We start from the raw sequence: 23,947 nt of genomic DNA, 5'->3' as shown, positions 1-23,947 counted from the left end.
AATTTGGAAAAGTTTGTATGGGTATAAGAACTGGTTAGGATGATTAGACGAGATCCTAAGGGGCTCAGATGAGTTTCATGGTAGTTTTGGGCCGTTTCGAGTTGAGTTGTTATTATTGATTTCCAGGTTCTCATGTATGCATCTTGATTGCGATTCTTGCTGCTGCGATCACGAAGATAAAGAGCTGATTCAAGAAGGTTTTGATCTTGATCGCAATAAGAGGCATGTGATCACGAAGGGTATCCAGAATGGTCATCGAGTTTGCGTGTGGAGTATCGCGGTCGTGTAGAGGACTTTGGATCACAAGATATTTTGTTCTATATGGTCGCGTGTGTAAGGACCATGATCGCGGAGTATTATCCATCAGTGCATCATGATCGTGTGGTTTATGGCCGGGATCATGAAGAGCAAAGTGATCTTAAAGGTATAAAAGCCCAATTTCGGGATTTTGAGCTTATTTTCATCATTTTTGAGACTTGGACCAAGGCGATTTTGAAGAGTGATTTAACTCCATTCTTGAGGGTAAGTAATTCCTACTTAGTTTTAATTATATATCTTTATTTTCCATGAATTTCTACACCTAAAACATGAAATTAAAATGTGAAAATTGGGATTTTTGTCTACAATTTATGAGAGAGTATTTTGAGATTTTGAATATCGATTTAGTCTCAGATTTGGAAACTAATCACATATTTGCACTCGTGAGGCTATGAGTCATTGGGATTTGGTCTTGGTTGCAGAATTTGACCATGTGGGCCCGAGTTGACTTTTGTTCACCTTTTGAGATTTCTTCAAAGATCGAAGTTCTTCATGTGGGGTTGCTTCATTTAGCATTGTTTGACCCCTCTGGATGATATTTGACTAGGGTTTGATCATTTGGAGGCCTATATAAAGGGGGAGGTGATATTGGATGGTTGATTTGGCATGTAAAAGTTAAGTATCTTTCCTATACTTGGCTTGAGAGAATTAACATTAAGAAACTACAGTTGTTTGATTAATTGGTATGTATTGGGGGTGTCGTATTATGTGGCGGCGAGCGTATATGCAAGTGCCATGGATTATTCATGCTCAGAATAGATGTTTAGGCTACTTTATGCCTTGGATTGACATCAAATGCGATCATGTTTAGGTTTTTGGTGCCTTGTTGATCATAAATGGCTATTTTTGACATCATGTCCTACCTGTTTTAGATGTAGTCATGCTATTCATATGCATACATCTCTACATGTATGTTTTTCAAGTTCATACATATCATTTACATTATTTATGGCGCATATGCATACATTGTGCATATGGAGACTCTTATATGGACTGAGATTGAGACACGTATGTTTTCTGGCGGGGTGAGAGTTATGGAATGTGAGTTTTCCGTGTAGGATGAGTGTTATGGAACGTGAGTAGTCTGTGCGGGTTTAATATGGTGCATGGATTTTGATCCATCCCTCCAGAGTCAGTTATGACCCATTGTTCCTTGGGCCTTATGTTGCGCAGGCTTGTTGGACATATGTCGAGTGTCAGTTGATGGTACTGAGTCTTATTCATGCATAGACATTATGACTCATATAATTGGCATTTATAATAATGCTCTGTGATGCATAACATTTTTATATGCTGATTCAGTGTACCATTATGAGATTTTGATCATTAGACATTTTAGACTCATATAGTTGGCATTTATAATAATGTTTTGTGATGCATATCATCTTTATATGCTGATTCAATATACTAGTTGTCACGCGTCAATCTTGGGGAGTGCGACTGGTGCTCAACCAAGATATCCCAGTTAAGCAAGCCTACTTGATGCCTTCTACCCAACATTACCTATGAACAATTTGAGAATCAGTAATAAGAGATAGATGTGAGATGATAAAATGTAAAGTACCAAGTTTCATTGCTTATAGGAGCTTCATTGATATTTACCAAAAGATTACAAGTTCATAGTTTAGAAATGGAAATATGAGACATTTACAACCACATTTTTGATTTGTTAATCCCCATCCCAAAGACATCCCACAATATGTCCGCAGAGCCTCTAAATGAAACAAAAGAGTACTATAAAAGTGCCGGTGACAAGGCCCCGGCTATACCTCAAAAGCAATGTACAAGTAAGCAAGACAGCATATGGGCCCCGGTGTAGACTAGGGCTCACCAAAATCTGCTGAGTCGAGGGTATGCTGCTATCAAGGACCAACACCTCCTGCTGAGGAATCATCTGCATCCATTAAAGATGTAGCACCCCTGACAAAATGGGCGTTAGTACATATGGAATAGTACTAGTATATAAAATTAAATACCCTCTCATGGAATATAATGCCAACATAAAAGAAAATAAATGTTGAAGCAGTAAGTAAATCAATAATATTTAAATGAAAAATTAAAGCAAAGAAAAACTTCATGTAAGCATTATCTTTTTAGGTTGGCAGATCCTTGGTACTGACACACTACCATGCACATGACATGTAGTCCGATCTCAGCCTGATTGGCTAAGCCGTCTCACTCTAATATTTGCAGGTGGACATAGAAATATAATACCACCATGTGTGCTGCATGGCATCTGATCTCCGTCTGATCGGCTAAACCGTCTCACCACAATGCCGTGTGGGTCTACATGGTCCTTGCTAGCTATCAACTCATCCCAATCAAGGGGAAATAATCTCAATATAATGTAACGGGAATTCACCCCTATGTCAACTCCTACATTGACACATGTAGTTTCGTGCTTGGACGTTTATAACTTAGCCTTCCTAGGTGACCTAACGATACTCTCAAAAATATTTATCATATAAAATGATTATATTCATATCATAGCCTTTCCTAAAATCTTTTCATTTCTAGCACCCTTAGCCATACATGAAATTCTTTATTCTTGGCACGATGGCCGTATTTCATATTTTATACTTTCATTTACTTGCCATCGATCATCATAAAATATTTAAAGACATTTGAAATACTGGGAAAGTCATAGCTTCAACTCATAAGTGTGTAAGAGCTCAAAACACTTTATAAATAAGTACAAAAAAACATAGTGATTTGTAATTTGGAACATGAATCAAAATCATAAGCCTTTGGGCAAATCAATCATTAAAGACAATCTGAAACAATAGGAATAGAACTTGGATAAACCACACTTAAAGTTCATAAGGAATTCATGGAATTCAATTCTATGGAAGGAGTTTTGCCAACGTACCTTGATTAAGCTTTCCTTAAGATCACTACTGTGAGCACCTAAGTTTTGCCCCACATGGAAATTACTCCTAAAAATAAGTCGAAAAAAATAATTTTTTTATTGTTTTTATGAATTTTAGAGTTATTTATTTGTTTGTTTTGCACTTATTCGCATTATTATGCATATTAGGAATATCGTAAATAAATAAAATCATAAAAAATGTTCAAATCTTAATTTCATAGCTTTTTAGATTTTTAAACTGTATTTTTAGGATTTAATTACATTGTAAAACTCATCATTTAAATAACTAAAAAAATCAAAAAAATACATTCTTAGATTAGTTAATTAAGTAGGTCATTAGTTAATCACTAGGTAAAATAGATAAATAATTTGGCCATACAATTGAATTAAATTAGAGTGGCCAACATTGCAAAGAATATAAAGAAGGAAAAGAGAAGAGGCTATGGCTTCACATTAGCCCAATTACTCCACAAGCTCATCCCTTTAGAAACCCAATCTGCCTATAGCCTTGTCCAGACCCCTCTCTTAAAACACCCATCTCCCCACTCTCCTAACCCTAGACCTAATTTGATCCATTTTCCCTCTAGAGAGAGAGAATGGGCGCACTCCCCCTTTGTTCTTCTCCATTCCCTCTTCTTCTCACACTCACACTCTCGCTTGACCACACACAAAAAAAAAATCAGACCTCTCCCCCTTAGAAAACCCTAGCCACCAAAATCCCCTCTCTAATCTCACTTATCTATTCAGCTACATACTCATCTCACTCTCATTGGGTCTCACTTTTACACACGATTCACATGCTAGGAGCACAAAATCTGGAATCAAAATCCAGATTTGAGAACTTAAAAAGAGCTAAAAAACACAAAGTAAAAAAAAAAAAGCAAAAAGAGACCTCAGGCCGTTTTCAAGTTTGCTTCTTTGCTGTCTCAACTTCTGTTTCTTTGCTTCGTAATTTCTGGGAATCTGAAGCGATGGAATTGTTGTTCGCTACTGTTCTGCTGTCCCTGTTACATTGATTCACCTTTTCAGCCTTTATCTGGTTATTTTGGGATCTTCACTTGGCTGTTGAGGTATGACATTTATTTCAGTCATGTAACTTGTTTGATTGGATGCTGTAATGCTCTGAATTTACAATAATAATCTCTGTTTTATGTGTTCAAATCCTTTTCTAGTCTAAGTTCGATTGTCTTCTGTGGAAATTAGTGGATTGTATGTTATTGATTTTAAGATGAGGTCTGATTTGCACTTTGTTTTAATTTAAATTATGGGCATCTTATGATTGAGATGATTTAGCACTTTTTGGTGTCTTTGAGTTTCTGGAAAAAGTAAGAATCCTATGTTGAAGAGAATATTAACTTATGAGTAGCATACAAGTCTGAGCCTTACCTGTTTTATGGCCATGGGTTGAACTATTTCTTGAATTGGTTTTTAGTTAATTTGAATTTTCTTCTAGTTATGGACGTTGGGTAGTACTGTTTTCCCAAGAACTTTAATTCCAATTCTTTAGCATATTTTTATAATTTTGTGTTAATTAATTCACATTACCTCTCCCACAACAATCTTCTATAATTCATGGCCTTACAATAATTTTAAATTTTAGGAAGAATAATGAACACCGTTAGAGTGTTTTAGGTGCGCTTTTAATTAATTTATCGTGATTATGTACACGTTCGCGTGACATAATTATGATTCCTAAAATAAACCAAGGTACGCGTTCGCGCGACTTTGGCCAAGCTTTTTTTCTTAAATAATTAAGTATTGTAAATTGTGTACACGTACGCGTGACATGATTCTTGACGTGCAAAACAAAAAGAGTACACGTACGCGTAACTCAATCATGAATAATCGAGTAATTAAAATCGGTAAAAGGTAAAATGCACATAGGTTCTAAAATACGTAATTAAAACAATTAATTAAGCCAGGTATGATTAAAGCGACCGTGCTAAAATCACGGAATCCGAGAATGTCTAACACTTTCTTCCGGATTTATATAATTCCTTACCCGGTCTTCTGGTTTCGCAGGCTTTAAACCATAGTTAAATTTTCTCAATTTGGGATTTAAAATATACCGGTGACTTGGGACATCATAAAATTATTCCAAGTGGCGACTCTGAAATATATAAATAATCTCATTTCGAATTATGTCACTTTAATCAGAAAAACTCCCTATCCTATATCCCTTCAGAAAAAAGAAGGTGTGACAGCTCTGGCGACTCTGCTAGGGATAAGAACCCAGAATCTCTGGTTTAGGGTTCAGAGTTCAAGCTTGTAATGTAATCTGTACTTGGCTTTATTGTTTGTTGATATTACTATGTTTGTGGCCTTAATGTGCTAGTTGCCGCTCATTTACCGCTTTGATATTGTTTGAACTGTATTAAACTGTCTTCTTACGCCTCCCTTCTGAGTCTTCTAAAAGGGTCGTACCAAATAGAACGAGAATGGATCAGCAACTAGGCCGAATAGACTTTAGTGCTCTCGGTACATTGCCCCCACCTCGGCTCGAGCTGTCCGCTTGGGTATGTCATGTCTAGAACACACCCCAGATTTAAACCTAGAATAACATAGCCTCATGTCGGATCCTTAGTAGGAACATTTGTTTGCATCACGTGCATTTGACTTAGGGGACTCAACACAGGGGTTGGGTCCGTTTAGGACAAGTGTACCTGAAACTAAAAAGACCATTCTGATGTATCTTACGTACTACTTGTACATTTGTTTGATCCGATTTGTATGTTGACAGGCTTTTAGAATATGGAAAGAAAATTGAAAAAAATGAGAGAAAGAAAATAAGAGAGTGAAATTCACCTGGTTCTCATCAAATCCCTGTGTTAAAAAATCGAACCGTGTCTGATTTTACTCTAAAGGTGTTGAAAAATAGACTAAGATTTTGAGATATTCCCCGCTTTTGACAGAACTACGCAGGTCTGATTCTCACCGGATACGCAGGCAAACCTCATCGGTTCCAGCTGCGAATTTTCAAAAAATCCAAAAAAATATATTTTCCTTTAATTCTTTCTTTAGAAGTCTTTCTTTGAGACGTCAAATCCAAAAATCCAAAAATATTTTCTATCCTTTTTAGAAGTCTTTTTCAGAAAAATTCGAAAACAAAATCAAAACCCCAAAAAAAAATATTTTCTTTTTTCTTTAAAGGTCTTTCTTTCAAAAAAAAAAAAAAACCAAAACCAAAAATCCAAAAATATTTTTCTTTCTTCTTTAGAAGTCCTTATTTTCAAAATTCTCAGAAAAAAAAAATATAACAAACAAATCAAATTCCAAAAATATTTTCTTTCTTCTTTATAAATCTTTCTTTCGGAAGTTAAAAAAAAAACAAATTCAAAATCCAAAAAAAAGGAGTTATTCTATCTCCTTTATTCCTGATCTTCCCGAACTACGCAAAGATCTGATTCATATTCCCACATGATACGTAGACAACCCACATCAGGTTCGATCAAAAGATTTAAATAAAAAAATGAAAAAAGAGAAAAAGAGAAAAAGAAAAAGAAAAAAAGAGAGTGTTCATTCTAACATGTTTGTTGTTTTGAAATAAAACTTGGTTAAAGGTGGTCGGTTTGTTGGTTTGCAATAGCGAGTCCAGGATCCCTCAAAAATGAAAGCATCTTCTCAACTGAAGGAACAAGTACCACTATTGTGCATCCAACTAAGGTCAAGGAAAGGCAAGCAGACAAGTTGGTGGTAAAAAGAGAGGCAAATGTTGGTTGACTTTACCGGGTTTAAGCAATAGGACATGCGCTGCTCGGGATGGTTTGATGATGGGGAGACATGAGAATTCTTCCAAGTCCTTTGGTAAATTAGTTGCTTTGAAATTTCCCATACCGTCAGTACTAAAATCCGACAGCCAATATTGGGAACAATTCGGTTAAAAAGTCAAAATTTGAGTGTTGAATCAAAAGAAATAAAAGGAACTGAATGTCGTAGTAGTGCTGATGTGCAAATTTGTGGCTAAGATATGGCTTAGCAACTGTAAAGTCACTCCTCTTTTAGACAGAGAGGAGTCTTGGTAGCTTGTTTTGTCAGCTTTTCTGTAATCTGGGTTATCCAGGATTATAACCCAGATTTTAGTTTGTTTGTCTTATTGTCAAATCCTTCCATCCTTTATTCAATGAAATACAGTTTGTCCCTTTGTGTCATTCTGTTCCTTTGTGTCATTCTATTCTTAATTCTTTCGTTGCTAGTTTTAGTGACATGACATGCATGCGGAGTTTTTGGCCAGATCTTAGAAAATTAATTTAGTCTTGAATTGGATAACTGAGAACAAGACACTTTTGAGGATGAATAAAGAATCGAAAATACTTTAGAATTAAGCTTGAGCAAAATTCGCGTGGAACTAGAATAGTCATACCCGTGGGGTTAGTGATCTTTACCTTCAAATCATTGTGAAAATCGGGATTGAGGAACAATTAATTGAAGTTTGGTGAAAAATTTGACATTAATGGATGGAAAGTGTCTTTTGACCACGACACACCAAGAAGGCAGATATGTTCATCAATGTTGTGATCACGAAAGGATACTATGTTTGGCGTTCTCGAGGCTGGGAGACCCTTTTTGTGCTATCCAAACACCTTATACGCTTCGTTATCCCTTTAGAGCCTGTATTATTTTCTTTGACCACCCTCTTTTGGAATCAAGTTTAGAGTCAAAAGTCAAAAAAAATAAAAAAAATAAAAAATAAAAAGAAAAGTCCATGCTCCTAGAGTACAAACTGGGGCAGCTCTTAGAAAGTTTAAGTGAAAAAAAAGAACAGTCAAAGGTCCATGCCCTCAGAAAATAAAGGCTAGGGCAGCTTGTTTTGAAAAGAAAAAAAAAGACAAAAGAAAAGAAAAGAAAAAAAAGAAAAAGAAAAAGGAGCAACAAAAAACAAAATAACTTTTAGGTTTGAACTACGTTCGACCTGAATCCTTAAAAAAGGATACGTAGGCAGCCTTACACAGTTCGGTCCAACCAAATAAGAAGAAGAAAAAGAAAAAGAAAATCCTAGTATCTGAAACCGGGGCAAATATTTTATTTCACTTTTGAAAGATTCGATTCCAAGAGTTGTAAGTCTACAACCCCTCATTTTGAGCTTTCATGCCGTCCTTTCTTTCTAACCATATCCAAAAGCCTTCCAAACAAGACCTCCTGATTAGTTTTGAGAATGCCAAAGAAAATTCGCAATAAGCAATGGTTGTCATATGAGGGACATGGTCATGGGTTCTCACTCAAGGAATCAAGAAAAGAAAAAAAAGAAAAAAAAAAGAAAAATGAGAGAGTCCTACTAGTGAAAACCCTCACGGGGCACTGTAAGACGACGGTAAGTAGAGATGAAGAAATGAGAGAGACTTGTTGGTGAAAATTCCTCGAGGCACCACTAGTCAATAGTGAGTCGTGAGGCTGATGCAAAGAATTGGCACAAATAAGCCCGACTTCAAAGGTCATAGGAATAGTAAAAGGAAAGATTAGATCGGTTTGATAGATCAGGCCGTTGAGTCCAAAATGCATGTCATGATCCTTAAGGCTAGTTATTGAAAAAAAAAAATTTCCTTCTATCCTTCCCGACAGGGGCATTTCTTGTTAATATTGTTTCTTTGCATCATTGTGTCCTTCACTCTAAGACAGTCCTTGTCAAAATAAGCAAGAAAAAATTTTAAAATCTGCTACCAGCTTTTCAGTTGCACAAAGTAAATTTGGCCAGCACACTCAGTTGTTACAGTCAACATGCCTTGAAGATTCATGAAAATGCTTCCTCTCCAAAAGACTCTTATCAACCTACTTGTCTAAAGCTAGTAAAGACAACCTCAAGGATAATCAAAGAGTCTCTGTAGTACTGAACAAGGAGTATGAAGTGTGCACGTCATGCAAAAGACACTTACCAGTTGTGATTCTATTTGACAAACAAATTGCTCAAAAAGCAAGAAGCCATTCAAGATATCATAAAAGGTCACCTAAGCAAAGATCTCCAGTTGGGTCAAGGGTGATTGAGCCACAAAACACCAATGGTATTAGAAGCGAAACAATTAGGGTTGATACAGAAAGTAAAAGTCCCTTGAAAGCCACAAAAAGTTTTCCAGTAGTGCAACCAACTACCAATGCAGTCGGTCTTCCAAATGCTGCATGGTCACAAAACCAAGCTGCCCAAGACTCAAGGTCACAAACCGACCATCACTTTTAAAACTGATAAAATTTCTTTGTTTGAAACAGGAACACAACAGTGCAAGGAAAGTGGTTCAACAAAAAAAGGGGGGGGGGGGGGAGGAAAAAAGAATGTAAAATAGGATGAAAAATTAAAAAAATGAAAAAAAAGAAAAAAAAGAGAAAAAGAAGAGAAGAGCCGACAAAGGGAGGTTTCTCAAATCTTTGCCTTTATTTGTCTTGCTAGTGTGCATAAAATCTTGCCATTTCTGTTCAAATATTTACTCCTAGGGTAATATATTCTAGTCTAATGGATTTTTCTCCCAATAAAAAAATCTTAGTCTGATAAATCATTCTCCTAAGATAACAAAAAAAAAAGAAAAAAAGAAAAAAAAAGACCTAGTCTAATGAACTTTCTCCTAGGATCGAAATCTTAGTCTGATGAATCTTTCCCCTTAGATAACAAAAAAACAAATCTAGTCTAATGAATCTTTCTCCTAGGATAGAAGTCTTAGTCTGGTGAATTTTTCTTCTAAGATAAGAAAACCTAGTCTGATGAATTTTCTCCTAGGATAGAAATCTTAGTCTGATGAATCTTTCTCCTAAGTTATTAAATTAGAAAACCAAAAAAAAAATGAAAATGATTTTTCTCAACAAAAAAAAAACCAAAAAACAAAAACAAAAATCCTTCTTGGTTCGTTTTGGACATAGGGTCTCCATTCCCTAAGTCACCTTTCCAACATAGGGTCCTCACTCCCTAGTTAATTTTATTTTTAGACATAGGGTCTCCATTCCCTAGTTGCGTTTCTAACATAGAGTCTCCACTCCCTAGTTATTTTTATTTTAGACATAAGGTCTCCACTCCCTAGTCGCTTTTCCAACATAGGGTCTCTACTCCCTAGTTGATTGTTACTTTTAGACATATGATTTTGACTCCCTAGTTGATTTAATCTTAAATGCAGGGTACACCACTCCCTGATATCTTTGCCAATATAGGGTATACCATTCCATGACCGTATTTTCCCAACATAAGGTACACTAATCCTTAGTTGAGACATCTTTTGACAATAAAGAAACACCATAAAAAAAAAATATCATCATGATCTTTTCAGGGTACACCAATCGCGACCTTTTATTCCTTTCAATAATCAAGTAGTATAGAATTTTATTACCAATAACTCACAAAAGTTTCCTAGTGAAAACTGGGGCAGAAAATTTCGTTCGTTTGTTTCTCTTGATGCCTGAGCAGGTTATACCTCGAGGCACAGGGTTCGAGATGACCAAAAAAGAAGTCTCAATCCAAAATAAAGAAAAGAAAAGGAAAAGAGGTGAATCTGAAATGCAGAAGTGGAGAAAAGATGTGGACTGTTGAAGACATGCTTGAATTTACGAGCTATGCATGTCCCGCCTTCATTCGAAAAGCTGAAGAAGAATGAACTAGCACCTGCAGCTAGCAAGCATCAGGTTTCGGATCAGAGCCTACATGAAGAACCAACCAAGACTCGCAATCAAGCTTCAGACGACTTATAGATAAGAAATCTAGTAACTCGTAGCTGATAGGCTTAGTTAGTCATTTTTATTTTTGATTTTTGGTGTAATAAGGAGCTCAACAAGCAGCTACAATAGCAACAACAGTAAAATCACAGCTTCCCGGTAGTCCCAGCTACCAAAACTTTCAGAACTATACTAACATGATTCTTTTATAGCCAAGGATATGTAGGCAACCTCCAAAGCAAGTTTCAGTCAAACTTTTTCAAAATGCTTCCCATGGAGTATCAAACAGGCAAACATTGTTCATGATTTCTCACTTTATCTTTTTCCGAAAACTCTTCATGTTTCCGACCATAGAGGGGCAATTGTGAGCACCTAATTTTTGCCCCACAGGGAAATTACTCCTAGAAATAAGTCCAAAAAATAATTTTTTATTGTTTTGATGATTTTTAGAGTTATTTATTTATTTGTTTTGCACTTATTCGCGTTATTATGCATGTTAGAAATATCGTAAATCAAGAAAATCATAAAAATGTTGAAATCTTAATTTTATATCTTTTTAGATTTTTAAACTGCATTTTTAGGATTTAATTACATTGTAAAATGCATCATTTAAATAACTAAAAATAATTTAAAAAAACACATTCTTAGGTTAGTTAATTAATTAGGTCATTAGTCAATCACTAGGTAACATAGATAAATAATTTGGCCATATAATTGAATTAAATTAGAGTGGCCAACATTGCAAAAAATATAAAGAAGGAAAAGAGAAGAAGCTATGGCTTCACGTCAGCCCAATTACTCCACAAGCCCATCCCTTTAGAAGCCCAATCTGCCCATAGCCTGGTACAGATCCCTCTCTTAAAACACCCATCTCCCCGCTCTCCTAACCCTAGACCTAATTTGATCCCTTTCCCCTCTAGAGACAGAGAATGGGCGCACCCCCCTTTTTCTTCTCCATTCCCTCTTCTTCTCAGACTCACACTCTCGCCTTACCACAAAAAAAATTATCGGACCCCTCCCCCTTAGAAAATCCTAGCCACCAAAATCTCCTCTCTAATCTCACTTATCTGTTCATGTACATACTCATCTCACTCTCATTGGGTCTCACTTTTATACACGATTCATACGCTAGGAGCACAAAATCTGGAATCAAAATCCAGATTTGAGAACTCAAAAACAGCTAGAAAAACACAAAGCAAAAAAAAAAAGAAGCAAAAGGAGACCTCATGGCCATTTTCAACTTTGCTTCTTTACTGTCTCAACTTCTGTTTCTTTGCTTCGTAATTTCTGGGAATCTGAAGTGATGGAATTTCTATTCGCTACTATTCTACTGTCCCTAATCCATTGATTCACTTTTTTAGCCTTTATCTGGTTATTTTGGGATCTTCACTTGGTTGTTGAGGTATGGCATTGATTTCAGTCATGTAACTTGTTTGATTAGATGCTATAATGCTATGAATTTGCAATAATAATCTATGTTTCATGTGGTCAAATCCTTTTCTACTCTAAGTTCTATTGTCTTTTATGAAAATTAGTGGATTGTATGTTATTGATTTTAAGATGAGGTCTGATTTGCACTTTGTTTTAATTTAAATTATGGGCATCTTATGATTGAGATGATTTAGCACTTTTTGGTTTCTGGAAAAAATAGGAATCTTATGTTGAAGAGAATATTAACTTATGAGTAGCATACAAGTCTGAGCCTTACCTGTTTTATGGCCATGGGTTGAACTATTTCTTGAATTGGTTTTTAGTTAATTTGAACTTTCTTCTAGTTATGGACGTTAGGTAGTACTGTTTTCCCAAGAACTTTAATTCCAATTCTTTAGTAGATTTTTATAATTTTGTGTTAATTAATTCACATTACCTCTCCCACAACAATCTTCCATAATCCATGGCCTGACAATAATCTCAAATTTTAGGAAGAATAATGAACACCGTTAGAGTGTTTTAGGTGCGCTTTTAATTAATTTATTATTATTATGTACACGTTCGCGTGACATAATTATGATTCCTAAAATAAACCAAGGTACGCGTTTGCGCGACTTTGGCAAAGTTTTTTTTCTTAAATAATTAAGTGTTGTAAATTATGTACACATACGCGTGACATGATTCTTGACACGCCAAAAACAAAGAGTACACGTACGCGTGACTCATTTCAAGATAATTCCATAATCACGAATAATTGAGTAATTAAAAGTGGTAAAAGATAAAATGCACATAGGTTCTAAAATACGTAATTAAGATAATTAATTAAGCCAGGTATGATTAAAGAGACCGTGCTAAAATCATGAAATCCGAAAATGCCTAACACCTTCTCCCGGGTTAACAAAATTCCTTACCCGGTCTTCTGGTTTCGCAGACTTTAAAACAGAGTAAAATTTCCTCAATTTGGGATTTAAAATAAACCGGTGACTTAGGACACCATAAAATTATTTCAAGTGGCGACTCTGAAATAAATAAATAATCCCATTTCGAATTATGTCACTTTAATTGAAAAAACTCCATATCTCCTATCCCCTCGGAAAAAAGGAGGTGTGATAAGTAACGCGTTCCACTACTCTTAGCAATTCATTCTACATTAACATAGTTCAATTTAAACATTATTAGAAGGAATCTCATGATATAGGTCTTTAAGCATTCGTCAAATAAATAATATGCGAATTCGACTACAAGGTTCGACAATGGAATTCCTACACCCCCACAACCCATTTCCAAGAAAATAATCAATTTATAGTAGTCCTACAACACCCAACAAGTGTTAGATTTCCGCTTGGTACAATTGTCAAGGATTTGACTTATGTTGAGAAACCGCTGGCCATTTTGGACAGGCAAGTTCGAAAGTCGAGGTCGAAGAAAATTGCATCAGTGAAGGTCCAGTGGAGAGGTCAACCAGTCGAGGAGGCGACTTGGGAGACCGAGCATGATACACATAGTAGATACCCTCATCTTTTTGGCACTTCAGGTATGTTTCTAAACTCGTTCGAGGATGAACGTTTGTTTAAGAGGGGGAGAATGCAACGACTCGGTTGGTCGTATTGTGTATGTTTGCCCCATTCCTTATTTGATTCTTCTCGTGTGCTTATTTGTGATTATGTGACTTGCGGGGATGGTTGGTTTAGTTTCAGGGAGGTTTTGGATTGAATTAGAATACTTAGTTCCTTAAAAGCTTAAGTTGAAAGTGTTGATCAACTTTGACTTTTGTGTATTTAACGTCAGATCGGAGTTTTGGCACTTCCTTGTGTAGTTGAATTAGAAATTTGCTTATGAAGAGCATCCGGTGACCATTTTGGATCGGTAGGTTTGGAAGTTAAGGTCTAAAGATATTGCATCAGTGAAGGTTCAGTGGAGAAGTCAACCGGTCGAGGAGGTAACTTGGGAGACCGAGCATGATATACTGAGCAAATATCCTCATATTTTTGACATTCAAAGTATGATTCTAAACCCGTTCGAGGATGAAGGTTTGCTTAAGAGGGGGAGAATATAATTACCCGGTTGGTCGTTTTGTGTATTTGACCCTCATTCCCTATTTGATGCTTCTCGTATGTTTATTCATTGATTTGTGACTTGCGAGAATAGTTGGTTTAGTTTCACAAATGTTTGGGAATGTATTTGAACACTTAGTTCTATTGTTGGAAGCTTAAGTTGTAAGAGTTGACTAAGGATTAACTTTTGAATAGATGACCCCGGATTAGAGTTTTGATAGTTCCAGTAAGTCAGGATGGTGATTTTTGTCTTGAGTGTATGCCCAAAATTTATTTCTGATGTTTCTAGATGATTTTGATGGTCCGAAAGTTGATGATTTGAAGGTTTAGAAAATTTATAAGTTTGACTCATAGTTGGCTATGTTGTTATCGAGATCCATTTAAGATTCTGAACCTTGAGATAAGTTTGTATGGTGATTTACGACTTGTGAGCAATATTTGAGGTCATTCCAAGTTGGCTAGACGTGGTTGGCGGGAGTTTGGAAGTTGGAAGTTTTGATAGTTCATTAAGTTTGAATTGAGGTGCGATTTGTGATTTGGATGTTACATTGTGTGATTAGAGACCTCGAGTAGGTATGTGTCATGTTTTGGGACTTGTGATATGCTCGGACGGGTCCCGAGGGGCTCAGGTGGGTTTAGAACTACCCAGTAGGAGATTAGAGTTGGCTGGCAACTGCTGGTTATGGTGTTGGGCACATGCGAATGCATAGGTTCGAGGTTGTAGAAGAAACCCAGATTGCGCTTTTATGATGCCGCAAAAGTGTGGATGGTAGCACAAAAAGGAGGTTTTGGCTGAGTCTGGGTGTCCACAGATGCGGAATTGTGAGCGCAGATGTGCGCTTAGGTCGACGGAGCAGATCCGCATAAGCGGAGAGGTTTCCTGCAGGTTCGAGTGGTAGAGAGTTTTAGTAAAGCTTGCAAATCCGAAGCTTGGGTTGCAAATGCAACATCGCAGAAGCGGGGACCGCAGATGCGAGATCCCTTACAGAATGTTATATTCAAGGGTTTGGCTGCATTTTAGCGTATTTTGAGATTGGGAGCTCAGATTGGAGCGAGTTTTGAAGTAATTTTCACCCACATGGATTGGGTATGTGTTCTTAACTCAAATTTGGTTATTATTCATGATTCTATCCTTAATTTTGGCATTTGATTGATGACTTTAAGGAAGAAAATGTAGGGGGGTTTTATAAGAAATTTTGGAAAATGAATAAATGAGATTTGAACCCCTATTCGAAGTCGGATTTGGATGAAACTTGTATGTTTGGACTCGTATTCGAATGGGTAGTAAAGACTAGTGAGGTTTGTTGGGTTCTGAGAAACATGTTTAGATTTACGTTTTGGTTGACCTTTTGGGAATTGAATAAAGATCGAATCTTTATTGTTTTGAAGCTATTCCTATAGCCTTGTTTGATGTTATTAAGTTGTTTTTGGCTACATTTGACCCATTCAAAGGCATACTTTAGAGGCAAGGAATTTTTGGAGTATGATTCTAAAGCTTTAAGGAAAGTATCTTGATTAGGCTTGGATTGATGACGAGCTCGAAACACACACTTAATTATTGCTCGCTAGTCAAAGATAATATAGATTTATTATCATCTCCACAGGGATTGGATTTAAACAGTGTTCGAATAATCTCCAGTTGATTACTATCCGGGAAAATTAACACTTGATTTGATGACTATTACTACGATTAACTACTAAATATTAAGCAAGTAACAGTTGATCACAAAAGACAGCAGATGAGCAACGAAGAAATATCAATGAGAGAAATAAGGGTATTTGACTAGATAGGTAAAAAATAACCGACTCAGGATCCAATTCTTGAGTTAATTCACTCTATAATATGGTTGATCCTCACGAATTCAACCGATAATTAGATTGCATTTTAAATTAATGTTCCTCTTTCGATTAAACATTAATTAAGTAATTAATCAAATTGAAGCACGGTGAACAATTTCAACAATCAAATGATGGTTATGATCTAAAGGGTAACTTCTCTCGAATATTTCCCTATTTTCTAGTTCGATTAACAATTCAAGAGGCTCTTTTGATTACCTATTTGAATCACGAATTTAAACTAGAGCATAAGAGGTGACAAAATTTAATATCAAACTCCTCTTTCGATTAAGCAAAACAACAAATAACTCACAATAACAATCAAAGCTCCATCAATTAATTCTAAGAATTATCAAGAATCGAATCCCTAATTAAATTATCAAAACACCGTATCTGTCAACACCCTAGTGGAAATTACTCCATAACAATAGAGTAATACATCTCAAATAAGTTTAAGAACAAAGAAAACATTAAAGCTACTGATTTTGATAAAAACTCCCGTATTGAACCGATTGCAGGTTGTATTAGTGATGAATTCTTGAGTCTTCTTGCCTTGGTTGGTTCTCCGATCTTTCGTAGGTCAAAATTCCCTTCTAAATCGTATTTTTGGTGTAGTTATACCATGTAGCAACAAGCCCGGACGAAACTACCCTTTCCTAGCCGAACTTGGAGATCACTTTGACAATTTTGCACAGCTGTGCCGCCCCATGCGGCACGCTAGTGAGGATATCCAGAGAGCTCGTAGTTTTTTCTTGTCAGGCTACTTTGCACTGCCGCACCGAGCCCCATGCGGCGCGGTAGTGGCTTTTTTTCAGAGTAAATTCATGTATTTACTTTTTGATATACGGACGTGGTCTTCGACCACCGAACATGATCCCAGCCTAATTTCATGGGTTTCTACTAAGACTTCAAAGCTCAAACTTGTTCGATTTCACTCCAAATTACCTAAATAGCCTAGAGTCATTTCCTACAAGGCATAAACCATGTAATAAGTATAATTCACTATCATTTAAGCTCAAACATACGTAAATGTAATCATTAGAGTGCAATACTGTGGCTAAAACATGGGTTTCTAGCCTACCATCAACACCCCACACTTAGACTATTGCTCGTCCTCGAGCAATCAAACTGCACTTCACCTAGGGATGACCTGTTCATTAAACAACATCCCTAGCACATCATGCCAAGAATGTATAAAATCAACTAAGCACCCTATCATAACATCCTGACCTCAGGACTCGACTCAAAAGCACCATGCATTTTTCACAACCACTTCACTTACTGTAACATAGAGGTCAAAGACTTTACCTTACCTTAACAAGTCATGTGCCCTCACACAAACAATAGAGAGTAGTTCCATATACAATAAAGTTCAAGAGCAGTTACGACTCAAGATAGAAAGAATTCACTCACTCTCAGAAATAAAATTCATGCGCCACAGAAGATGTACCACATGCTTGCCCGTAGTGTAATACTCTACTAATTTAGCTCATTCAGTCAAGGATCAAGTATGACTTTAATTAGTTGTAATGTAGGCTGTGGGTCGGGTAGGATATATTTAGATATAGTGACTACACCTCCCTAAACACTTTAATACATATACATTAACAATTTTACCCAACACTTGTGTGGAACCAAACCCCAACCTTCACACATAATAACATCAAGCTCTCAATTTATTTAAGCACAAACACGATGAGAACTACTACTAGCAAGGAATCATTGTTTTATAATATATACAAAAACCAATATTTTTTTCCTTTTTCTAGATTCTGATATTATCTTCTTCTTTTTTTCAATTCCCTACAAGTGGTTCTCATAATCATTTTTTTTCAATAGTGCACCTTTCCCTTTTCTATAGTTCCACTAAAAAACCTAACCATACCTCCACCTAGCTTTTACAAGCTCATAACAAACTCAAGTGCTCAAGAGAGGTCGACGGTTCAAACAAATAGTCAATTCAAACAAAGGGGCCAGGCTTGTATTGTGATTATCAAAGAAATAGGATTACAGGCTCAAAGGGCTAACTAAGATAAACATTAATTAGGTGGGCAAAAGCATATATTAGCTCAACAAAGAAATGTCTATATCACTTCCTAGACTGAACAAGACTGTTATTTCGCTTTGCAAAACCTCACTCACACATTGGCACATAACTCACTCAGGATCGGGTCTTTCCCGACTCTCTAGTCAAAGCAGTTAAGTAGAGTTACGATCTAGCAATTTAAGGCACTTATCTAAAAGTCAAGAACTGAGCCTAGGCGTCATGACTAAGGCACTCACCATTCTCAAGGCATATGCAGTCAAGGGAAATTGCTCCAAATTAGCACTATGACTCAAGATTTTTTACACCTATAAAACAAAAAACCAACTATATCCGGTTCAAGTAAAACCCTTGGAAAAGAACCACGGCACAAAGAAAAACCAAGGGAGAATTACTACACTACCTAAAAAAGTAAAATAAAATAAAATAAAGGACATATTTTTGGATTTCCAATTTTTTTAATTTTCTTTTTCGTTCGACTTTAAATCCCTCAAGAAGCCAGTTGACAAAATCTATCGTCGAGAAGAGTCGAAATTAAACAGTTAATTACTAACTATTACAGGCCGATAGAATTCAGAGTTATGATTACAGACCAAATACAATCAAATAGAAGCACCCCACACTTAAAAAATATCGCATTGTCCCCAATGCAAAACAGTAAAATGGGGTAGGCATGATCTTTGCATTAATCAAACGGAGAACGACTCTAGCAAGACGCTAGAAATGACACTTCTTCATGTCCTTGTGGAACTCATTAGCATCTCGCGTCCATGTGGTAAGAGACCCCGCGCCACATAGCTGGCGTCTAATATCGAGATAGGCGTGCCGACGCAGCAACCTCAAGAACAACTTATGCGAATGCTCCGTGAATCCCATGATTTGATTTATTACCCGGGAAGAAAATGGAATCATTTTGCCAAACACCTCCACTTCATACATTGCATCTAAATTGGCTTCGCGTTGCCAGTTAGCATAAAACTCCTTAACCATGCTCACATTCACCGACTCAGCGGGACGGAACAAGCTTTCAAAACCTATGTATCTGATATTGCTGTAAATCCCCGAGTATTTCCTGGCCAGCTTACCATCATCAATTCTAACTTCCGGGTCAGGACTCACCGCCGGAACAAAGGTACGGTACCACATCCTAGCTTGAGCTGGCACAACCCGAATGCCATACTTGCAGCTTGGCACTACATCCGCATCAGGATTAATGCGCTCCTCTTCCTCCTCCACTGGCTCGGGGGGAGCTGCCCGCCTACCTCCTTGACGGCTATTAGAGGCAACCTCTGAGGTGTACCTGTGTTAGAACGTTTGCTAGGACGACGAGACATTGTACCTGCACAAGACGAACAACATTAGCCACAACACTTAAAACATAAACAGGACAAAACATGGTAACCACCCCACACTTATGTTATTGGCATGTTCACAAGTACAATGTATATCGGGGACTCAGACTACCCCATTGAAAGCACACCATGAGTAATGAACAACCCTCCCGACCACCAACACAGCCTTACAACAACATAACCACAGACTACACTAGTGTAAAAGAAAAAATTAAGAAGCTAAACTAGTAATTAAGAAAATAATCATAAGAAGTTAGTCTAATCCGCTACTAACAAAATTTACGATACAATACAACACTACACAATTTTATGTCACTAAGACATTTTAACAAATAAATTGTGGGCATACCTTTCAATTTCTCATTTCAATTTAAAGTGGGTTAGAATCATCATACAACCACATCAAAAACACCACTCACCACAACCACAACATCACCACATGTTCCCAATAGCACAAAGTGCATAATTTTACACAAAACTTCACCAATTTTTGGACACTTGGGAACCTCCACCAAGCTTCAATACAAAGTAATTCGAACCCATAAAAACACACCAATAATCACCCATAATCATAAGAACAATGAATACCACACAATTTTATGCAAGAAATTCAGCCAAGGGTTAGAGAACTTAAACTCAAATTAACTAAATACTAAAAGAAAGAGAAGGAGAACTTACCTTGAAATTGGAGTGGTAAAGGTGGGGAGTTGGAGTGGAAGTAAATTAAAGAAGAAGAAAGGGATTTGGGGTGAGAGAGAGGGAATAGTTGGGAAGCAGTAAAATGAAAGAATGGGAAAATAATAAAGGGGGTCGGGGTGTTAGAGTTTCCCGTTAAAATTTTTTAATTACATTTTGTTTTAAATTTGTACTGTAGCGTCGCTGGGTGCGGCACCCTATGCGGTGTGGTAGGCCATTTTTCTCAGAGTCCTGATTTATTTTCACTTTTTAGCCTACGGGGCGCACCCCGAATCTATTTTGTACTTATTATGTGTTCAATTCATGCTCATACTTATTTAAACAATTATCAAAACTCATAAACTCTAATAATACTAAACTACCATCATCTAACTAGTCTACAAAAGAAATAAAGAGGGTTGGACGTAGTTCTGAGTTATAGTCGTCAGCTTGAATCAGTTACTTAAGCTCATTTGATCACGACGCTAGAGGATTTCTTGTCAAATCCTCCAGCAAGGTACTATTTCAACCTGTGCCCATTTAACTTAAAAATTTCATTCCATTCTTCATCCTATATTTCAAAGGCGCCATACGGTGAGACGTATTTCACCACATACAGACCTTTCCATCCTGATTTGAATTTTTCAGGGAAAAACCTAAGTCTACTATTGTATAGTAAGACTCTGTCATCTTCATGAAACTCTTTTGTCTTAATCAGACGATCATGCCACCTCTTTGTCTTTTCCTTAAAGATTCATGTATTTTCATACGCGTCCAGTCTAAACTCCTCCAATTCGTTCATCTGCGCCAACCTGTGTTTACCTACAAGACAAAGATCAAGATTAAGCATCTTAATTGCCCAATAAGCTTTATGTTCTATCTCAACAAGTTAGATGACACGATTTTCCCTATACTAATTTAAATGGTGACGTCCCTATGGTTGTTTTGAATGCAGTTCTATACGCCAAAAAAGATTCATCCAACTTTCCCGACCAATCCTTACGAGAAGCACTAACCATCTTTTCAAGAATTCGTTTAAGTTCACGGTTAGCCACTACAAGTTGCCCACAAGTTTGGGCATGGTACGGGGTTCCTGTTTTGTGTGTGACCCCAAACTTAGATAACAATGCAACGAACTGTTTGTTCACAAAGTGCGACCCATTGTCACTGATAATCACTCGAGGTGTCCCAAAGTGGGTAAAGATGTTCTTCCGTAGGAACTCACACACCACTCGAGCATCATTGGTCCTAGTAGGGATTGCTTAGATCCATTTAGAGACGTAGTCAATGGCTACTAGGATATACTCATATGAATAGGAAGATGGGAACAGACCCATGAAGTGAATTCCCCAAACGTAAAAAATTTCACATACTAAAATGGAGTTTAGTGGCATCTCATCCCTCTTGCTAATGTTACCTTCCCTTCGAAATTTGTCACATGTAGCTACATATGTCCGTGTGTCTTTGTACAAAGTAGGCCAATAGAAATCGGCTTCCATTACCTTTGTTGCAGTACGATTTCCACCATAGTGTCCTCCAACTGCTCCATCATGGCAATGAGAGAGAATGCTTGATATCTCTCCTTCAGGCACACACCTTCGAATCACACCATTTGCACACAATTTACACAAGAAAGGGTCATTCAAAAAATAACTTTTTACCTCAATTTGAAGATTCCTTCTTTCATCATGAGAGAGGTCACGTGGCAACCATTCACTAGCTAAAAGGTTGGCTACATCAGCATACCAAGGCGGTCTTTCAGAGACCGTAGCAATGGAGAAAATCTGCTCATCAAGGAACTCTTCTCTTACGTTAACTGTTTCAACCGGAGGTCTCTCAAGTCGAGATAGATGATCGGCGATTTGATTTACTGTGCCCTTCCTATCTTTGATCTCTAAATCAAACTGTTGGAGCAACAACACCCACCGCATCAGACGCAGCTTGGACCCCTTCTTACTGAACAGATATTTCAAGGCTGAGTGATCCGTGTGTACAATAACTTTGCTCCCCACCATGTATGATCTAAACTTGTCAAAAGAAAAACCCAAAGCAAAGAACTCTTTCTCAGTAGTGGCATAGTTTACTCGAGAATCATTCAACGTCTTACTGGCATAGTAAATGGGCCTAAATATTTTCTCTTTTCTTTGCCCCAGAACTGCTCCCACAGCTACATCACCGGCATCATACATTATCTCAAATGGATGGCTCCAATAAGTGTCACTATAATAGGAGCACTTACAATCTTTTCCTTTATCAGTTTGAATGCTCTTAAGCACTCCACGTTGAAAACAAACTTGACACCTTTCGCTAGAAATGCAGTCAACGATTTGGTAATGCTGGAGAAGTTTTTGATGAACCTCTTATAGAACCCAGCATATCCCAAGAAACTCCTTATGCTGTTCACCGATGTTGGTAGAGGGAGCCTAGAAATTACATCCACCTTGGCTCTGTCAACTTCAATTACATGTGCACTTACTTTGTGGCCCAAGACAATTCCCTCTTTCACCATGAAGTGACACTTCTCCTAGTTAAGAACCAAGTGCGTGACGTCGCAACCCACAAGCACGATCTCCAAATTCATCAAGCAGCCCTCAAAATTATCACTAAAGGGTGAAATCATCCATGAATACTTATAGACACTTCCCATTTAAATCAGAGAATATAGACATCATGCACCTTTGAAAAGTGGCAGGTGAATTACACAACACAAACAACATCCTCTTGTAAGCAAAACTTCCTGACGGGAAAGTGAATGTGGTCTTCTCAACATCTTTTGGTAATGGATATCTAATTGTATCCTGAGTACCTATCCAAGAAAATAGTAGCATCCATGTACAACCACTTTCTTGAGCATTTAATCAATAAAGGGGAGTGGGAAGTGGTCCTTCTATCTTGCATCATTCAGCCTTCTGTAATCAATGCACATTCTCCACCCAATGACTGTTCTTGTGGGTATCAATTCATTATCTTCATTTTTCACCACTGTCATGCCCCCCTTCTTAGGTACAACTTGTACTGGACTAATCCATTGGCTATCAGAGATGGGAAGAATCACTCCCGCATCTAGCAATTTGATGATCTCCTTGTGCACTACCTTCTCCAACACAATGCTAGAGGATTTCTTGTCAAATCCTCCAGCAAGGTACTATTTCAACCTGTGCCCATTTAAATTAAAAGTTTCATTCCATTCTTCATCCTATATTTCAAAGGTGCCATACGGTGAGACGTATTTCACCACATACAGACCTTTCCATCCTGATTTGAATTTTTCAGGGAAAAACCAAAGTCTACTGTTGTATAGTAAGACTCTGTCATCTTCATGAAACTCTTTTGTCTTAATCACACGATCATGCCACCTATTTGTCTTTTCCTTTAAGATTCATGTATTTTCATACGCGTCTAGTCTAAACTCTTCCAATTCGTTCATCTGCACCAACCTATGTTTACCTACAAGACAAAGATCAAGATTAAGCATCTTAATTGCCCAATAAGCTTTATGTTCTATCTCAACAGGTTAGATGACACGATTTTCCCTATACTAATTTAAATGGTGACGTCCCTATGGTTGTTTTGAATGCAGTTCTATACGCCAATAAAGCTTCATCCAACTTTGCCGACCAATCCTTACGAGAAGCACTAACCGTCTTTTCAAGAATTCGTTTAAGTTCACGGTTATCCACTACAAGTTGCCCACAAGTTTGGGCATGGTACGGGGTTCCTGTTTTGTGTGTGACCCCAAACTTAGATA

General features: G+C 37.1%; 1 long non-coding RNA gene across 1 annotated transcript in view; it reads left to right on the top strand.

Moving 5' to 3' along the window:
* Positions 1 to 3,711: 3,711 nt before the first annotated feature.
* The window catches only part of LOC138898329 (uncharacterized), a 36,624-nt gene continuing 16,388 nt past the window's right edge, over positions 3,712 to 23,947 (top strand). The window contains exons 1-2 of the long non-coding RNA XR_011410812.1: positions 3,712 to 4,257; positions 13,639 to 13,772. This is a non-coding gene — a long non-coding RNA (uncharacterized lncRNA). The remainder of the gene's footprint in view (positions 4,258 to 13,638; positions 13,773 to 23,947) is intronic.

This window comes from Nicotiana tomentosiformis, chromosome 9, assembly GCF_000390325.3.
Source record: "Nicotiana tomentosiformis chromosome 9, ASM39032v3, whole genome shotgun sequence".
NCBI classification, from domain to species: Eukaryota; Viridiplantae; Streptophyta; class Magnoliopsida; order Solanales; family Solanaceae; genus Nicotiana; species Nicotiana tomentosiformis.
This window is presented reverse-complemented; position numbering and strand designations above follow the sequence as displayed.